Below are 19,698 nucleotides of genomic sequence, written 5' to 3' on the forward strand. Positions count from 1 at the left end.
AAACTGGGGTGAAGAGGCAAAGGCTGGTTTCAAGCACAAAGTCTTCCTCAGATAGGACTTTTCCCATAAGAACAGATGTAAACGACATTATGAGCTCAGTATCAAAAGCAAACACGCCTGTCATCCCCAAGCACTGATAATGTCCCTCTTTTTAGTGGCCTAAAATGTTATACATATATATATATATATACACACACCTGTGAAGTGTTTTCTCCTATTTCTCTTTGGGTTTTGCACTACTATAACCAGAATGTATTATTATCATTATTATTGCATTTGTTGGTTTTACTGTTGTTATTCAAACAATATTAAAAAAAAAATAAAATACTGTAGTTGCGAATGCCCCTTTTGGTCTGTTGAGTAATAATGCGGATAGCTATGCTGGGGAGGGGGAAATCTTTGAAGATCCTTCACAGTCTGATGCAGTAGGTTCTTAGCTGACAGCTGCCTGGTGCACAGGAGCACAGCAGAATTTCTTCCACTTGGGGCTACAACTCCCAGACCATCTCTATGCCCTCTGGCAGAGTCAGGGAAAGTATACAGCCACACAGCTTTCTTGTATTCTTTGCCCTAACTACGCAAAAGAGGGGACATATTCTGTGGAAACATTTGTCACTTAATTAGTTGCTGTTGGGGGGAAAAAAATTCAACCAAATTGTAGCCATAGTGCTCTTTTTTAAAAAATGTTGACTTGGGTTCACTAAGGACAGAGAAACGTCTTAAACTAATTACATTACATAATGTATAACAAGGGAATATTTCACAAATCCTTGTCTAAATGGAAAAAGACAGCAGAAAGCTCATGCGTACATGAGAAAAAACAAGTTTTATACAGCTCAGTCCTTACAACACTCCAGAAAATGAAAGTCATGGTCATTAAAGCAAAGATTTTACAAAAGCTAGACAAATTGGCAGCTAACTTGTATCTGGCCAACCCATTAAGTGATTCAATTGGAAAATCTCAAAGGATCCAAAAAAGGGGTTAAACCCTTGGTGTACCCCATTACGGTAGATGATTCAGAGATAACACAGAAAGTGATAGCGGAATATTATTTTTTGATGCTGCTTGGTTATCACACTGGATTACCAGAAACTGTTATTTCACACAAGCTATCATCATCTCCAGCACTTTCCATCCTACCTTCAGATAGTCTTGTTTCACGATCCTCCATTCAAACATATTTCTTCTTGCTGCTGCTGCTGCTACTAAAACACATACCAGTTTACTTTCAAATTGTCTCTGTGTGAAGCCAAATATATCATAGGACCCATCTAATCACATATTTTTCTACAGAGATCATGTGCAGTCCATTCTAGAAAACTGCTACATAGAAGAATACTTTGAGGATATAATTCAAGTTTTATACCCGACCCCTGCCGAATATATCCTGAGTCCCTCAAGCAAGGTCAATCCAGCCCCAGGAAGAGGCTGCAGCAGGAACTACCTGAACAGATCTTTCCACCACAGACAAATTTACTTGGAGTCACAAGAGTGGGAGCAATTCCAGCTCCCATCTTTGTCCTACTTCCCTAAGAGGGCACACAAGCAAGAGGGAAGCTGACTGGATCTTGCAATGAGATGCAGTAATTTATTCCTCCACCAAAGAAATGCCTGTCTGCCTCATGAGGCTTTCCCGGAGTTTTCTGGGAGATGACACCTCTTTTGTAAAAGCACTGCTTCCTGGCAGAGCCACTGCTCGATCCAGGTTTTCAATCAAAGCATATTCACTTAACTATTGCAGCAATTAAATGGTCTGCATAAACAAGAATGAAACACTTTTCCAGGAGCTCCATGAGAAATTCACACTTATAAAACTCATTTGCACAGCATCACTCTCACCACACGTGAGAGAAGGGCTTCTCCACTGCCTCACAACCCATTCTACAAAGCATGACCAAAGCACCTTCTCAAGTCTGCAAAAAAACTCTGGCACTGACTTACTACTCAAGCACAAAGAAACTGAAACTATGGTTATTGGCATTTAAAAGTAAGTAAGCCCTAACTCACATATCAGTACAAAACAGCAAAATCAACAGAAATAGATTACAGTACACACACCACCCGAAATGAGAACACTGTCCTCCTACAGAATGATGTTTTGTCTGAGTTTGCTCCAAACACTGAAGCTGGAAATACTTCCCAACTGTTTCTTCTGTACTTCTAGATATAAAATTTAGCTTTATCCTCTAGATACCAAAACCCAAATGAGATAAGTCACACTGGCGCCTCATCTTTGGAAAAGTGGCCAGGTACACTGAATGCAAGGCAGCTGTGAGAACATGGATCCAGAAGGGCCAGGGTCTTGACAATCCAGTTGCTAGATGTCTTTGACACCATTTTCACAGGTTCATTCTTTTAAAAACAGCCTAACCTCTCTCCCAACTCTTTCCTTGCCTTCATAAGGTTATCTGTACCCTCACAAACTTGTGAAAATGTAACAGAGAGAGCTTGATTTCTATGTGTAGGTATGCCTAAGCATGCTCTCAGGGTCCATGTGAACCTCAGATATTTCAGTCCCCACTTAGTCAAAGTTAGGGGAAGGGTGTGTCACCTCAGCATCTCAGCAAATAAACACAGTCCCTGGCCATGGCTCATTTCCCAGGTAGATGCAGGGGAAGATCCTTGCCTCAAGCTCACACTGTGTTGATTCTGATGGACTTGTAGAAAAGACAAATTTTAAAGTCAAAGGGCATTTACTGAGATCAACCAGCCATTATCTTAGATTTCCACATGCATGGCTAAAAAACGTTATTCAGCTCTACAGAACCACCACAGGAACACAAGGAAACTGGAGAGCTCTCAAACACCATTCTGTAACAGGCAGAGAAATTCAGGCAGCCGCATCAACACCTTTGACTGCAAAAAGATACCAGAAAACAGAAGAAAAATAACATGGGAGAAGTCCTCAGTCTATTGCAGCCAAGAGGAGTTTTGATATTGATTTAATGAAAGCCAAGATTGTCATTGTAATCCTTAAAATAAAAACCAGAAAAGCAAACAGGGGAACTAGGGAGAAGACACTGCAGTTAAGACGACCGTAAGAGAGACGTAGACTCAACTCTGAATACATTAAACCCGTGGCTGAGGAAGTGTTAGTTTTTACCTCTCTGGGATCCATAAACTAAAGGCTACCTTTTATTGCCAGGAAAAACACTGGGACTGGCACTGTCCTGGCACTGTCCTGGCACTGGCACCAGGGAGGAGATTAGCAAGGTTTGTGTTTTTAACAAGATTTATAGGTCTGTGCACTCTTGCAGTGTCACCAAATGGGTTTTTCAGGCACACATTTTTCCTTGGTTTGTCTAGGGCACTTGAGAGCTGACCATGTCACACATGCAGCAGCAGGAACCTCTGAACCCCATGTCCTGGGTAGGAAGCAGCAAAGGCTGGACTTGAGAGAAGACCTTCCACCTCCTGACACTGCTCTGACCCTGTTCTGAATCACAGCAAGGGGCTGAGGCAGGCTTTTTGCAAGGAGAAGAGAGAAATGTGGGTAGCAATCCCTCACATGGCAGCATCCAGGCAGGCAGGAGGGGCTGAAGGTTTGACCATGGCACTTCCCCTGTGCCTCATCCCTAGTCTGCTGCAGGACACTCCGTGCCTCAATAAATAACTGGCCATGAATGTGAGCTGAGCTTCTTCCACTTTGAAACCACCATCCTCCTCACCAGGACCCTGCCCCAGCAAAACAGATGCAACACAAAAACATCTTTAGAGGATTTCCAGGCCACCATGCTTAATTTCAACAACTGCTCTGTATCCTTGCATACATAGCCTGGATAAATCTACTTTCCAGAAACTTTTTACCATAAAAATGACACATTCTGAAGTAACCAAACTATGCATGCAGCATAATAGATTGACAAGTAAGGTTTAATCCAGGGCTTTCAAGGATATCATCTCTAAATGTAACAGGACAAACAAATATCAGCTTTATAATTACAATTACATGCTCTAAGAAAAATATTTATGTGCTGAGGTAAAAAAATGGCTTAATTGTTCCCAAAATGCAAGTCCCAACACACTGAAATAAAGGCAAACCTCCAAGTATTGCCAGCAACAAAAGGAATATTTTCCTCTATGTCAGCTGCTAGTGGCCAATGCAATTCACATAAATATTTTTTTCACTGCTGAGAGGACTCACTTCAGAAAATGTTTATATTTTACTTTTGCTTGGACAAGAACAGTAGCAGCTGTACAGTTTTAATGACCCTTCTGCAACTCAGCTGCAGCTGTGAGCAGTTCTACACAAAAGATGGTAAAATAGGAAAATTTTAGCAGTAGGGAAATTCTAAATGAACACAAATCAATCATATTCAAATCATTAATAACAAGGAAAAATTATAAACATGCCTTTCCAATGCTCTGTGATGTTTTTATAGTGTCCACCAGACAGATCTTGCCTACAGATTTCAGTAAATGCAGTTATGGACTTGCCTAAGAAAGCATGTGCCCAAACTGAACTGAATACAGTGGGATTCAGCGAGTAATGAAACAGCAATAATGAATGCAGGGAAGGAAAGAAGTTACAAACTGAAAAAAATAAGACATAAAAGCTGAAGTTTTCTGTAGAAGCATTAGCCTTCTAACTGTATAGCTAAAAATATCCAAAACAAAACCAGGGTGAATTTTCCCAGCATTTAATAACTTAAGGGAAGAAACTACTGAGTATGATTGTTTTTTTTCTATCCAGAATAATGCAATAAGCATAATTCTACATACAAACTTGGAGGCAAGGTATGTGTTGATAGTTATTTTTAATACTACATAGTGTCCAAAAGCACACACATACACTTTCATAAAAATTAAATATGCATGCAGAGTTGCTTCTAGAAGTGACAGTCCTCTGCTGATTCATACTGCAAAATTCCACCAGCACCCAGAGAACTTCACTCCTTTGCACAAGGCTGGTCTTCAGTCCCTGAACCTGTGGGAAAGATGCTGCCAGGTAGGAAATGCACCAGGTCAGGTTCCCCAAACTCATCAGCTTTACACACCAGCTATCTGTAGGTACTTCAGCATGTGGCAGGCTTCTGAGAAATGCAGAGGATGCATTTCCACAGACACTTTCAGGCACAAGTAAGAAGCATCAAGCCCACATGTGCTTAAGACAATACATCACACAGGAAGCCCACTGATTAGCAGCTGAGGCAGCTCTGTGTTCTTGTCAAAAAAGTGAGAAAAGAAAGTGTTTAATGAACACCAAAATAAAATCTGAAGGATGCCTCTAGGAAGGTCCAAACACTATCTTGAATACAAAAGCCCTAGAAGAGAAGTTTCCTAATGAAGAGGAGCTTCCCTCTTTTTATATGAAAAAGCAGGAAGTTCCTCACTTTGGTTCAGATGAAGTGACTTTTTAAAAGAAAAGGTATTTACTGGTAGAAGCCATAGCCACCTTTTTGACAAAGCAGCCCACAAAAACTGGGAAAAAAATTAAGCACTCTGTTACATCCAAATTGATGATGAAAGTACACTCCAAGCAAAGAAGGATGGAGGAGACACTGACAAGTTAACTAGCTGACTCCCCTGCCTCACAGGAGGATCAAAGCTGCCCAAGTTTACTCCTCAGAGATGGATTTTCCCCACCCTGTTGAAAACACCTCTCACACACAGCACTGTGAACTTCCTCCCACCCAAACAATCCCTGTCTGGCCTCTCCCACCTTCTGCACCTGGTTCATACTTTGTGCTTCTTTAATGGCTTAACAAGTCCTTGGCCTTGATTAGGGGAAGAGAGATAAAGGATTGTTTTATGTTGTCAGGGTTTAAACCTTGTGTGTTTCAATCAAGTTTATTGCAATACTCCCCCTTTAGTGACAAACTGAAATACATCTGCTGTATTGGGAGTTTCTGAAACTGCATACACTGGCTTTTACCCAAAGCTGATGTCTCAAAAAGAGTTATACCCCCTACCTCCTCACTAGCCTCAACAAAGATCACAGAGAGAGAAAAACAAAGGGTTTTGTTGATAACTGCAAAATTTGCCTCCAGCAAAAGGAATTAGAATCCAACAGAATCAAAAAAGCAAAAACAAAATAAAGAAAATATATTTCCTCTAAAAAGAAGAAACAAAGTAACAGGTCATGACATACATATGTCTGCAAGTCTCCTATGCTACTGCGCACTGGTAAGTTGCCTTAACATTACCCACTTTAAAAAGAAACATGTATTAGACATCTGCTTTTCATCCAGTGCACATGCAATATGCCCAGATGCTTTCCAGGTTTTTATTTTCTATGGCATTATCATGAAAAAAATTGTCCTCTTCAGTCCTGGTTCTTCTGTTAACCCTCTCAACCAGCTCTTTACTCAATTTAAGATACAGCTGGCAGCAACACCACTTCCACATCACCATCAGCGACATCCAGCCACACCGACCTGACCCGTGTCAGACCTGGGAACACAATTTCATTTTTGCTGAATTAGTGATGATGCCTTGTGGGCTACCTAGAAATAGAGGCCAGGCAAAATTAAGAGAATAAAAAGTGGCTACATTTATTGAAAGGCCTTCAGGTACTACACCCAAATGGAAAATGGGCGATGGGCTTTCATACTTTAATGAGTTTATTCCATTTGCATATTGGGGGTTAATCTTCCAATTACAGCATCAGGTAATGAAGTCATTTACCCCAAGCTTGCTCCCCCACAACTCACTTTTGTGTACATTTCTCAGGGTCTGAGACAGTCAAGTGTCCTTGATTCCCAGGCCTAGAGAGGAATTGTTTTGTCTGACCAAAATGGGAAAGCAGTAGCTAACACTTTATAGGGAGCTATACACTAAAGAATTGCAGGATTACAAATACATGAAAAACATAAAAGCTAAAATCCTAAGGCATCAGTGAGAGTATATGATACAAAGCTTATGCTGGCTTTGTGCTTTTTATGCCTGCTCAATGTCAGCAGCAGTATGAGAGACAGTCATGGAACTGGCCATTCATGAAGAATTAATCTACCAGTGCTTTTAAACAATCTGAACCACAGAGCAAGTCTATAGCAAATCACCACTTTACATCAAACAGACTTTATTTTCCTTACCTTGCCACCAACAATCTTAAAGCTGTGTTTAGCTTATTGTCAAATTGTGACAACAGCTAAGGTGAAGAAAAACTTTCAGAGTCCCATATGGCAAAGTAATAAACAAGTAATTAATAAATAAATAAATGGCATATCTTTTAAATCTGGAATGACTGGATAGAAATAAAAATATCTGGAATGCTTGTATCAGAAAGAAGAGGGGAGAAGGCAGAAGAAAGAAAAAAACTTAAGCCCAATGTCAAAACATACATTAATGTTCTTGCTTGTCTATCACTGAAAGAATCATGCAGTGTTTTGCTGTCAGGGACAGAACAACTTATGTTCATGCATAAAATAATACAGAGGAATCAAAAAACTTAAGAATGAGCTATTAACATAGGTCAGACAATTTTTGCAATAAGAAAATTAACATCCCTTCTGACATGTGACTGCTGACTAAAAGAAAAGGAGTAATCTCTTTCAGTTGACTTGATTTAAAATACACAAATCAGACTAGTAATTATTTTCACGTCCCTTGTAATACCAAGGCTCTACTGTTGCAGACACTACAAAAAAAAACCATGTAAACACAAAGTCTCTGCCTAGAAAAATCTCAATTTAAGGACTGAGGGGAAAAAAATATCCCAGTGGAACAAAAATTATCTGCCTGCTGATGGACACCCTTTAAGCACCTATTCTTTTCTTTCATATCTTTTAAAATAGGTTCCATTCTTTCAGATATATTTTCTCAGTCTCATTCTGGCAGCATGCCTGCATCCAGAGGCTAGCCTGTGCATCCCCATGCAGGCTTCCCATGATGGACCTGACCCAGCTCCCAGAGCAGACAACAAATTACACCTGACTCCAGGCAGAGCTGGATCAGGCCAATACAGCTCTGTGCATTAACAAAGGCATGCTGAAAGGCCAACACACATTTACATTTTAAACTACTTTTTTTGTGTGTGTTGTGAAGTCTAAGGCAGTCATTTCAGCCTCATTGAATACACAGGCCCAGAATTATGGCCAGACCCACTGCAAGAGCAAAGAATTCGAAAGTACAGAATGGACAAGACCAGCTAGAAATCATCCTCTTTCCACAAAAGGCTGGCTAGAAGATACTGATACCTGGCAAGAGCAACATATACAAAAGCTGTATTAAACCATGGAAAATTATCCCTTTCTACCCCACTTCAAATATCAACTACAGCATGGGGGAACTGGGAAGGCAAACCACAGGGGAGGCAATCAACTACTCACAATCAATACCTGAGTCCTACTGCCACTTCCCACTCAAATCACACAAAAGCATGCTGGAATAGTGTTTGGCACTTTGCAGACTCAGCCCGAGGGAACACCATCACTGAGCTCATGCAAAGCTTGCGAGTCTCCAGGCCCTGAGAAGACTTTGTGGCTGCAAGCAGCCTGGTGCCACATCCGACTCTCTGTCCTTCCCAACCCAGCCAGAGAAACCTTCCAAAACCTCCCCACAGGAGTACTTCCATACGCCAGTATTAACCACCTCTCTCTTCTTGGCACCTGCGCTTCACACAGGAAGCTGTAACAGTGTCAGAAACAAATCTGCCCCCAAGTAGAAACATTGGAGCTGAGACGCCTTAAGAGGGAGACTTTGTATAACAGAACACAAGGGAAGTTAATTAAGCTGAGACTTTGGTGGCTTTGAGCCAGCTGCAGTGGTTGTTCACAGGAGAGGCAGTATCTTAGGCATGTATATTTTGAGAATAGTAAGCACCTTGCAGCGCGAGAGCAAGTGGAAATTAAAATTCCCAGATCTTGAACCTCAAAGCCAGGAGCCTGTGCTTCTGCCTCTTCCCAGAGAATCAACATTCAAAAGTTCATTTGGAAAGACAGACACATAACCTTCAGCACCATCTCCTGGGGAGATGAGGTCCCTTTGGTATCTCCACGAAACTGCTGGCGAGACACTCTGTGGCTCAGCATTTCTTTATTTATCTCTCCTGCTCCTATGGGAAACATTCATAAGGCTCCTAGCAGAGAATAATTTACTTATTTATTTACTTATTTACTTACTTATTTACTGCTCTTGGGAGCTCACCGTTTCCAAAGTATGTTTGCCCCATGGCAGCAAGGTATTTCTTTGCCAGTGTCAAAGTTGGTAATCAATAACGTTTCTTTAAAATAACCAAAAACCTGTTACCCACCATTAAATAAGGACTGATTTTCCGTGAGGGAGATTTGTTTCTCCACACTAAAAACTGCATACAATAGGAGGAAAAACTGCCATACATAAATTCTTTAATACCTGAAGAGTGCTCCATCAAATATTTTGCCTTTTATCTTCCATCTTTCATGAATAGTCTTTTTTCCATCTACAATGAGACCAGTGTCTGCCTGAAGATAGTGAGGTCTTATTCCACATACTGTCTTTAGTACACAATGAAATGAAAAACCCAGCTTGCTGCTCCTTTTACAGAAAGAAGTGGCTAAATAGAATTGAATTTGTATCAGTTTTTAAAAAGCATAATTTAGGAGGGCAAAACCTGCTTACGTTCAAGTTCTAGATATTTAAATGATGTATTATTAGCATTGAAAGAAGAGATGCCTATGAACTGTTGGTGTATTCTTGGCTAGTCAATCCTGAAAACTAGACTGGCTTATAAAGAGTAATTTTATAGAGTGGTTAGAGCAGTAATTTGCTGTCTAGAAACCAGAAACAGGCTTCTCAAATTAATGTGAGGAAATGTCCTTCAAATATTTGATTTTCCATCTCATTACCGTTTATTTTTTAAATCATGGCATTGAAGTGTGTTGTAATTAGATTTTAATGTACTGGTGACACAAAAAGTAAATACAGAAGAAGTGTATTAAATAATGCATTTTCAAAATAAAGTAACTGCATAGAGCATTCTTCAATGTATTTCACCAAAATTTTATTAAATCAGAAGGGTCCTTGAGCTTTCAGGCAGCATTCTCTCTTATGTAACAAAATAGAATATTCATCACTAGGCCAACAAGATTACACATACAATTTTAGATTTGCCAAGAAATTCAGCACTGCTGCAATGCAACAGTTTGAATTAGCCACACTGTATGTATCCTCCAGGTGTGTTAATAGCTGTTCACATAGAGTAAGTCAACAAAGTACCCTGCATATAAACTTTAAAAACATGTATTATAAACACAAAACTGCAGTTATTATCAGATAGTCTGACATGAAATTCAAGCCTCTCAAAACAGGCATTCTTGCAATGAAGAAGAGGGTGAAGTCCAGTGGATATAGGTGCTATGTTTACATACAGTGTGAAAAGCATCCTAATTTTGGACCCAGCATACAGCAAATTTCTTCCTCTCTCAATGGACAAAACCTATGCTTTCACAGAGGCTGAAAAGAAGAGATTACTTCCTACCTTTTGATCTCTTCCACTTCTCTTGTGGAAAATAATGTGTTAGAACCGTATGCTGACGTGAACAGTGTGCAATTGCCATGACATGGTACTCTGCAGTTCCACTGTGGCCCTTTAGAAAGGACTGGAATACATTAGAGAAATAACTAAATTCATGGTAGTGTAAGTATTTGTTAGGTTCCCTCAGTTTTCCAGAGGTGTTTTCTCTATCCCTGATTATGGGACATGAAAGCAGGGTTTAGGAATGGAGATGGAAGAGCATTTAGACAAGCTCAGCTAATCAGAGAACTGGTTAATGAAGACTAAGGAACTGAATATCCAGAAAGGGCTTTCATGTTTAATTTAAATGCTGTTTTGATTGTGTTTTCCAATAAAGTCACGCAAATAAAGCAGAAGCAGTTGGAAGGAGTTTCCAGAACTAAAGAAATAATTGGGTCTAACTAATAGAAGATAACTGCCCTGACTCAAGGACTTTTTCAGAAAAGACAGACCTCTTTGATCTATCCAAACACATTCATAAAAGCACTCATATTATGAAAAATACTGTGATGGGCAAGACTGTGAAGCTGCAACACTTTCAGGCACCAACTCATTAGATTAACTGCATCAACCTCAAATGATCAGTATAAGGTCTGCTAAGATTTCAGATGAGGGCTGAAAGAAAACTTTCGATCTTTCTCACACATACACAAAGAAATATATAAATAAACAGGAGACTGTTAAAAATTTACTGCAATCCCAGGTTCTGGGAAACTCACCCCAGGTGCTCCCACTGCCCTGGTAGTCCACGTTTCTCCACTAACCTCAGGCATGTTAGGACACTGGGGACCCATAAGAAAGAGACCATCTCCTTCTGCTGCCCTCGCAAGAAAATGAGTTGATGACAATCCTGGGTTTCTAGTTCACTGGGTTTCTAGCAATTTAGGAGCCCTCTGGGTTGGTGAGAGACTGAATACCACAACTGGAAAATTACCAGAGCACAGCAGCACAACCATAAAAGCTTAGATCTGGTACAGACTCTCATTTGTGCAAAACTTGGGGTGAATGTTCTCAACTAAAATCACATTCTCCCACCCACCGCACTACAAGTGACCAAAACACTCCAAGCCTCCCCCTCATGGTGAGTCCCTTGTTCATAAGAGATGTACAATTATTAGTCTCCAAATGCAGAGTTTTGTACAATTCTTTCCACTTTTTACTGGCATAAATAACAGGTGGGAAAATTCTATCTTCCCACATAATTACTGAGTTCTTCTCAGCACTAACCAGCATCTCCTAAAACTGATGTCAACAAATTTACATATATTTTGCAAGCCTGAATCTGATTCATAGAATCATCTGATTCACTCATTTATAATCATAATACTAAGGTAGACTTAAGTATGACACTTCAGAACTATCACTTGTAGTATCTTTCTCTCTACCCTAATAATTCTTGCAGTACCTGTATATCTTTATCTCTTTATATTAATGTTCCCCTTCTTTATTTTCCATAAGAGTTTCCTGTGAGACACACTATCAAATGTTTCATTTTCAACAACCTGGATTAAAACCACTAAACAGCCCTTTGCAAAGTGGTCAGTAACCTTATTATGGGAAGATACTAGATCAGTCAGATCAGGTATCACCATGTCCCTGATTACTTTTCCTTTAAAAATTTGTTCATATAGCCTAGGACCATACAATAAACATCACATGAGCAGGTCTCAAAAGCAATTTTTTCCTGATGCCTTTGAAGATACTGCATCTAATTTTTGCAAGCCTGAGGTTCCAGCTCTGGAGCTGACAAATACAATGAAAAATCATACTGGTGCATTATGCATATCATATGTTCCTTCACTACTCCAGGGTACAGATTATTCATATTCCTCCATTCCCATCCCCATCTCATGACAATAAGCAGGTAATTATTTTGTTACTTTATTTCATCTTTTACCACCTTTTTGAAAACCATTCAGTATTCTCCCATTTCCCCCTAGGCATCATCCATGTACCCCTACTAACCTCACTGCAAAGCAGAACAGATACAAAAAACACAATTATATTTTTTTAATAATAACTACTAGAGTTCCCAAGTTTTAATACTCACAATTGCAGCTCCTTGAAGGCACAAAATAAATTAAGTTTATCTAATATATGTCCTCACTCATGTCACTACTTGTTTTTTATCTTGGAGTTCATCTATTTTAAGCAATTATTTCAGGTTTTGCAGGAAAAAAAATCCACTTGGTTACAAATTTCAACTTATTTTTTTACATAACACAAAATTTCCTGCTTAGTGGAAACTGAGAGAATGGTATTTTGGAATTTTGTAAGCAAAAAACAACCAAAAATTATGGGAAAGCAAGCAAGAGGTGTCTCTTCACAGGCAGTAAAGCTGCTTTTGAAAACTGCAATTGAGAATACTGAAGGAGAACCAGGTAATGATCGCAAAGGGGAAATAATTGAAAACTTCCTTCAGAGAGCTGAGTTGCACTACTGAAAACTATCAGCTCCACACATGCTTCATCAGACAGCAACATTCAACAGCCTCCAGTCTCAGAAAACCAGAGAATGGTTTTTAGTTTCATTCACCCTGCTTTTCAATGAGCTGTTACCCAAATGAAAGCAACTCTCCAGGCAGAAGCCTAGTATTGTAGGACTTACATAAAGAGGTACTTCAGAGCAGCTTAACTCCATTGTCACAGCATCTACAAACAGAATAAACCAGTGGAATTATTACACACCCATCATGAGGTACTGATATAATGTGTGATTCGTGTCTGGGTCAACATCTTCCAGAACTAGGGGGTGGAGGGTATTAATCTTATCAGCTATCCAATTGTCCCAAATCTCTCCAGAATGAGAAAATGCTGATGCCTATGTAAGGCTGGAGGAGGGGTGGCTGGTATTACTTCACATCTCGCATGCATTTCAGATACCAGAAACAGCGAACAAAACAGGCCAGGCTGAGCCCAGCTGCTGAGACACTCCTAGCTGCCGCAAATTAAATCATGGGAATTTCAGCATTTATCTCTAGAAGTAAAAAATGGAACTTGAACTGCACTGTAGCAACTTTTACTCCCCACCAATATCCCAAGCGTCTGGTGTTGATTTTTTTTCAGCAAATTCATAGAAGTTATCATCAAGGCAGGTTCCTTAACTACCATAAAACAGCTAGCTACTGAGACAAGTCACCACCAGAACTAACACAACCACAGTCATCATAGCAACTCTGATTTCCATAATCATATTTCAGATTCATTACACCCTGAAAATTCACAGTCTAAAAGTAGTATTCTTTTCAAATGAGAAAACTATACCAGAAGCAACATCTTTATAGCAGCAAGGTGGGTTCAACAACTATGCACAAGTCATCTTCAACTTGCTGAAACAGGATACAAAAAAAGACTGCCTTAATAGAGGGCTGCCTCAGCTCAGATGTGGCCTTGTTGTTACAGCTGAACAGTGTCCAAGAACAGCACAGTTGTGCAGTTCACTGCATGTCAATGCATATGTTCAGCCTTGTATGAGTCAGATAGGATTTGAGAGGTTCCCTACATTCAAATGCAGAAATGAAATGCATGGCTTCAATTGAAACCAAAGATTACCCACCCACCATCCATGCATATACTCCTTTTAAACCACAAATTTGTTAATCCTCATCTCCTGGTGCTCACCAATTCAAGTACATTCACATGTCCAAAAATTCCTGCAGTTCTAAAATACTGCAAAATCCTTCACAAAATCACTGGTCACAAAGGTTCAGCCAAAAAAAATCCAAACCTTTCATGCTGTAAGAAAAAGATATCAAAGCGAACACTAATCCAGCCAGCCTATTCAGCAGTAAGATTCAGACAGAGGAGTTTCTTATTCTCTGTGTAGAAAGGAAGTATCCTCCAGCTGACTCCAAGGCATCTCACTTCAGCAGACAAAGTTCTGCAGTTTCCAGCAACAGCATCCTGAACCAACCTTAAGAGCAGGAGCACGGGAAGCACAGCCCTGTTGGTACAAAAGAAAACAGGGTTATAAGTCAAATAACAGTAACATTAGTTCCACAAGGAGTAGTTTAAGGTAGAGTCTTTCACCAGTGTTCACTGACAGAATAGATGACACACATTAGTATCTATCCCACACCTCACAATTACTGCTGCTTTTCTGAAGTGGGCACCACTTCATGGTTGTCTGAAACAAGAGACTCATCAGTCAGCTGTCTGACTCCACTGCTCTATTCCAATGTATAAAACCCCTCCACCTACACTGGGTCTCAATCCTTAAAGGAACATATCCAAACTAAAGTCCACCACCTCCACTGCAAGAAACTATGAGCACATGCAAATCATTTTGCCGTGCCAAGAGAGTAAGAACCACTCTTGGATGCTTTTGTCAAATGATTATCCTGATCTCCAAAGCCTCAAGAGATTTATCTCAACATCTTCCTCCTCTGCAAGGGCGAGATAGGCAGGTATCCAGTCTAGTCTACCTATTCTACAGAAAGTGTGAGCAAGAAAACAACTTAGCTGTTCTTTTGGAGGACAAAAATTGCATCACCAGTACAACAAACTTCTTCTGTATTGGCAAATACAAACACAACTCACTGGAGAGATGGTGCCATCCTGGCTTCCCTTTGCCCTTTGTTTGCATCACACTGTGGATCCCCTGGGAGCCTGAGCAATCAAAATACTGAGTACCTAGCACAGCATGAATGCAGAGTGGATGAATAAGCTTATCAGAACCAACCAAGCTTTTTCATACAGCACTGACTAGAACCATGCTGAAAGAATATCAGTACTTTCCCTGTATACTTGCCTGACAAGCCAGCTTATAATGGTGTTTCCTGGATACTAATGGTACTCATTGCTTTCTGCAGAGGAATCAATAAAAGTGAACTCACAGCACTAAGAAGCTTCTTTTGCTTTTCTCATGCTCTGAAGACTTTAGAAAAAAGACTGTTTAGAAAAAAGTTTCACGTGAATGGCTCACGTCTTTCCTCTGTCTGGGGCTTACAGTAACTCAGCCTGGCTGCTGGAAGTGGCTGGGAGAGGCAGGAAGAAGAGGATGCACGTAGGGAGGAAATACTCAGCTCTGGCTACAGCACAGCGCTTGTGCAACCTCCATTTCAGATCAAGAGCCTGAAAGAGACACCATCACATGCAGCTTACTCCTCACCACTCACCTCCTCTGTACAGCAAAGAACTGCCCATCTCCACAAAAAGCAGGGCTCCCAGTGCACATAAGGTACCATGCAGACAAATCCTCTCCAGTGCTAAGGCAGAGTCCTACCCCACACAGCAAGGGGAGGGTCGAGCTCCTGACATCATGAATGCACATAATTTTACAGAGCAACACCTGATCCCTTCCTTGGACATCTGTGCCTCTGACACAGAAACCAGCACGACGGGCATCTAACAGACAAACAGGTCTGGTTTCAGGCATTGCCTACACTGCCAGTGACAGCAGTAGCAGAAATCATCTACGCACACAAAAAAACCCTTTTCAGCATCCAGTTTAGCAGCTAATTTAATGGAATCATATATTGTGATGTGGTACAAACTGGAAAAACTTGCAGCCGAGGTGAATATACAAAAAGTATATTAACAGATATATTAGTTACGTATCAGGCAGAGGTAAATATACAAAAAGGAGCAAAAATTCTTGACCAACGTTTTAGTGAAGTAAACATTTTTTCATCCACGATATCCCCTTAAACCTAGTGACAAATGTTATTGCCGGTTCCTAACCAGCACAAGCTAGTAATAGGAACAGCAACATGCAATTTTGATTTTATCAAAGATGCAAGACATTCCAATGCACAGGTGGAATATATCATTCCAATATTCTTCACCCAATATTCTATTTAGTTTTTGTCAATTATGGGACTGACATATATTCCAATTTTTTCCAGCATTACAAATTTTACCATTTTACAGCATGGGTTCCCCAATTATCACGATATGTTAGAAGGACCACAATAAGAAAATAAACCAATGTAAAATAAAAACATCCATTACTGACTTAACTAGATTTTTACTCTGTACACATCAAGAAATTAGATAAGGGGAAGAATTATTTAAGTTTTACCTTTAAGGAAGGTTTTTCTACCAGATGACAAGTTTTCCCTCCAGGCAACACTGTGACTACTATTGGCTGTCCCAGCTCTTACTGTCTGTCATCAGCATTTTCCTAAACACAGAAGGGCACTTCCTGAACTTACAGCTGGGTAGGTTCAGGAACTATAACTAGTTATGGTTATAGTATAGTAACTATATAAAGTTATTATGCTATAACTATATCAAGACAGGCACATTAAATCTCTGTTTGTGGTCAACCAAAACAATAAAGCAGGGATGCATCCCACCCAGAGGCCACTGGGAGGCAGGCAGGAATCCCCAGAGCATCATTTGTAATGCTTTAAAATCCAATGTACTTGTCTTAGCAAAATGTCTTGTAGAAGTCTAGCAGCACATGCAGATCAGGAGGTCTTTTACTGAGCTCTTTCTGTGTAACTAACCATTACCACCATGTGATTATTTTGACCCTGCAAACAGTCTGTTTATACTTCTCAGATGCATATACTCATCAAAAGCCGTGAGACTTCAGTATGGTGCTCACAGACAAGCCATTGGCCATTAGTAACACTCATCCCAAAGCTCCAGCTGTAAAAGCACAGCAATGGAACTAAACTGTGCTCCTGATTTTATAGATTGCATCTGAGGTACATTATGTTAGTACACCGAAGGCTTGCTCACAGCTTCCCCAGCATCAGAAGCTACACTGCACAGTCACCAGGTCAAATGTGGTACAGAACAGTCTGTTAACTACAGATTGTTGATTACTTCACTAGACATTAGCTGCTCTTGAAGGCAATTGAAGAAATGCAGCTAACCACTTTTTAAAATATCACTCTTCAACAATTTGAGACAAACAGAAGCTTAAATCTTATTTTTTAAAAAATCACCCCATTCAGGGCTACTGAAATACCAAAATACATGCAAATTAATTTGTTAAAAACAGCCCTTTTGTGATCATTGGAAGGGAATTTAAGAGTCTCCAAGAAAAGAATCACACTTCTTCACCTCTGAGGAATAGTCTAGGGTTTTAGAGCACAAAAAAAAACTCTAGGAAAAAATGGATCTTCTGACAGAAGCCTGTTTTTGAGGTTGGCAAAATACATTCTTTATGTATTCCTGTATTAACATTCTTAATGTAGCATTTTCATTTCAGCTAAAAAAAATGGAGCTCTAGAATTTAAAAACCTTAAAAATGTGAGATGTGGGTTATATATTACTGAAAGACAAAAATAAAACCAAATGTATTACTAAGGTTACTGAAACAAAATATGTTTGATAATATTGTGAAACACCTGTCTCACTCCTTTTAACACTCATTTTGACAGAGACAGTAGCTTTCTAATTATGAAAATTTTAATGGCTTTAGCATTTATCAGTTTGTGAGTTGTGAAGCCATGGAACCAGAGCAACAGCAAACCCTTTCAAGAGTTCATGCAGCACAGTTGTACAGTTTAATGACCAGGTAGCAAAGAAATGGACCAGAAACTTTTGATTCTACAAATGCATTCAAATGGGGGCTCCAGTGCTATCTTGTGACACTGCACCATCTCTCAGGCTTGGCCATCCACCAAACCACTATAATTAACAAAGCAAGACAATATTCTCTGTATTCAATGACACTTTTGTAACTGGTACTCTACCTTCATGAACAGCTAGAACTGTGCAACAAACTCTACACTTTTTAAATTTTTATACCAAAAGTCATTAAACTTAATTTTGACAATCAAAGCAGCAGCTTCCTTTGAGAAGGGCAACTATTCCACCTTACAGCCCTCTTTTAAGTATTAATGTAGCTTGGTGGTATCTGCTTGTCTTAATGATGTTACACCTGAAAGATAACAAGTCAACTAGTTGGTAGAAAAAGCTGTGTTTTTGAAAATTCTGTAAATCATTGGCATAAATGTCTAATTCACAAGTTAACTGAGAAGGCAGGATGAATTGCCTGTTATCAAGACACACCTACACAATCATTTTCCTTGTTTCAGTCAATATTCAAACATCATTCTGGAAAAATAAAAGCAATTAAGCAGTCTAATATTTTCACCAGATGTTGTCCTGTCAATTTTTCATACCAAATTCACTGGATACTTTACTTATGTAGAAAAATCCCTCTTAGTAAAATGCCTCCTGATATCCTACATCCACAATGTGCAGTAAAGAGCAAATTACTTCTGTAAAATAAAACATCTATGTGCTTTATAAGATTTATGAGAACTTTGTCCATTTCTTTACAGTATCAGACACAGAGGCAAGAGTTAAGTTCATAAAAATGAAGAAGGATTTTAGAGCCTGGCACATCTCTAATCTGTGTACAGAAGTGTCCCAACAAAACACTACCAAGAACTGCTTTGAAAGGTGTTTCTCAGAATTGTACTGTTAAAAAAACTTTCATTTCCTTTACATTTTTGACTATTAAAAAAGTGAAGAGTAACAAAGTTAAAAACTTCTTTTGTTCTGTATGAGAAACGCAGGCGCCTTTATGATCAAGACTAAATAGCTTGTCCTCACTGGGACAAAAAAAAAAAAGGAAAAAAAAAAAGTGGCTTTTATGGCAAAATAATGAACTTAAAACAGGAAAACAAACAACGACATATATTTAAAAACAACAACAAAACCACAACGAAGCCCTATTCAAACCCCTCTCCACCTTTTGGGGCTTGGAAGGGGAATGACAGGGCACGCTTTGCGCGGGCACCAGCGCAGCCCGCCGGGTGCACCGCGCAGGGCGGTGCCGGGACGCGGTCCCAGCCGGCGGAACATCGCCGCAGCTCCTCAGAGCCCGACGCTGCGGGACGGCGAAGGTTCGGGATAATGCACGCTCCCCGCCCAGCGCGGCGGCCCCGGGGCTGCGGGGCAGCAGGTGCCGCGGGCCGCGCTCGCCCTCCGCGGGCAGCGCCCGCCTTACCTACGCCTAGTGTCCCGGGCCGGGCTCCGCCGCCGCCGCCGGGCAGGGAGGGAGGGAGGCAGGGATGGAGGGAGGGAGGCGGCGCTGCCGAGCCGCCCGCGGGAGCGCTGCGGGACGCGCCCGGGCCCGCGGATGCACCGCCCCCGCCCCGGCAGCCCGCGGGACCAGGGAACAAAGGCGCTTTGTGACAGCCCCGGAGTAGGGAGGCTCCGCGGGAGCAGACCCCGAGGCAGCTCCCCGCCGGCAGCTCGACGCGACAGGGAATGCACGGCGAGAGCCCCGCGGGGCCCCAGCCGCGGGTGGGGGAGCCCCCGGCGCCTGGGGCGGGGAGCGCTGCCCTCTCCCG

At 40.7% G+C, this 19,698-nt stretch overlaps 1 protein-coding gene across 1 annotated transcript in view; it reads right to left on the minus strand.

Moving 5' to 3' along the window:
- The window catches only part of ARHGEF28 (Rho guanine nucleotide exchange factor 28), a 115,971-nt gene extending 96,560 nt beyond the window's left edge, over window positions 1-19,411 (minus strand). The window contains exons 1-3 of the mRNA XM_015652240.3: window positions 19,353-19,411; window positions 14,163-14,378; window positions 13,044-13,087 (exon numbers count right to left, since the gene is read on the minus strand). The gene's annotated coding sequence lies outside the window, so the exon portion shown is untranslated. The remainder of the gene's footprint in view (window positions 1-13,043; window positions 13,088-14,162; window positions 14,379-19,352) is intronic.
- Between the last annotated feature and the right edge of the window lie 287 nt (window positions 19,412-19,698).

This window comes from Parus major, chromosome Z, assembly GCF_001522545.3.
Source record: "Parus major isolate Abel chromosome Z, Parus_major1.1, whole genome shotgun sequence".
In the NCBI taxonomy this organism is placed as follows: Eukaryota; Metazoa; Chordata; class Aves; order Passeriformes; family Paridae; genus Parus; species Parus major.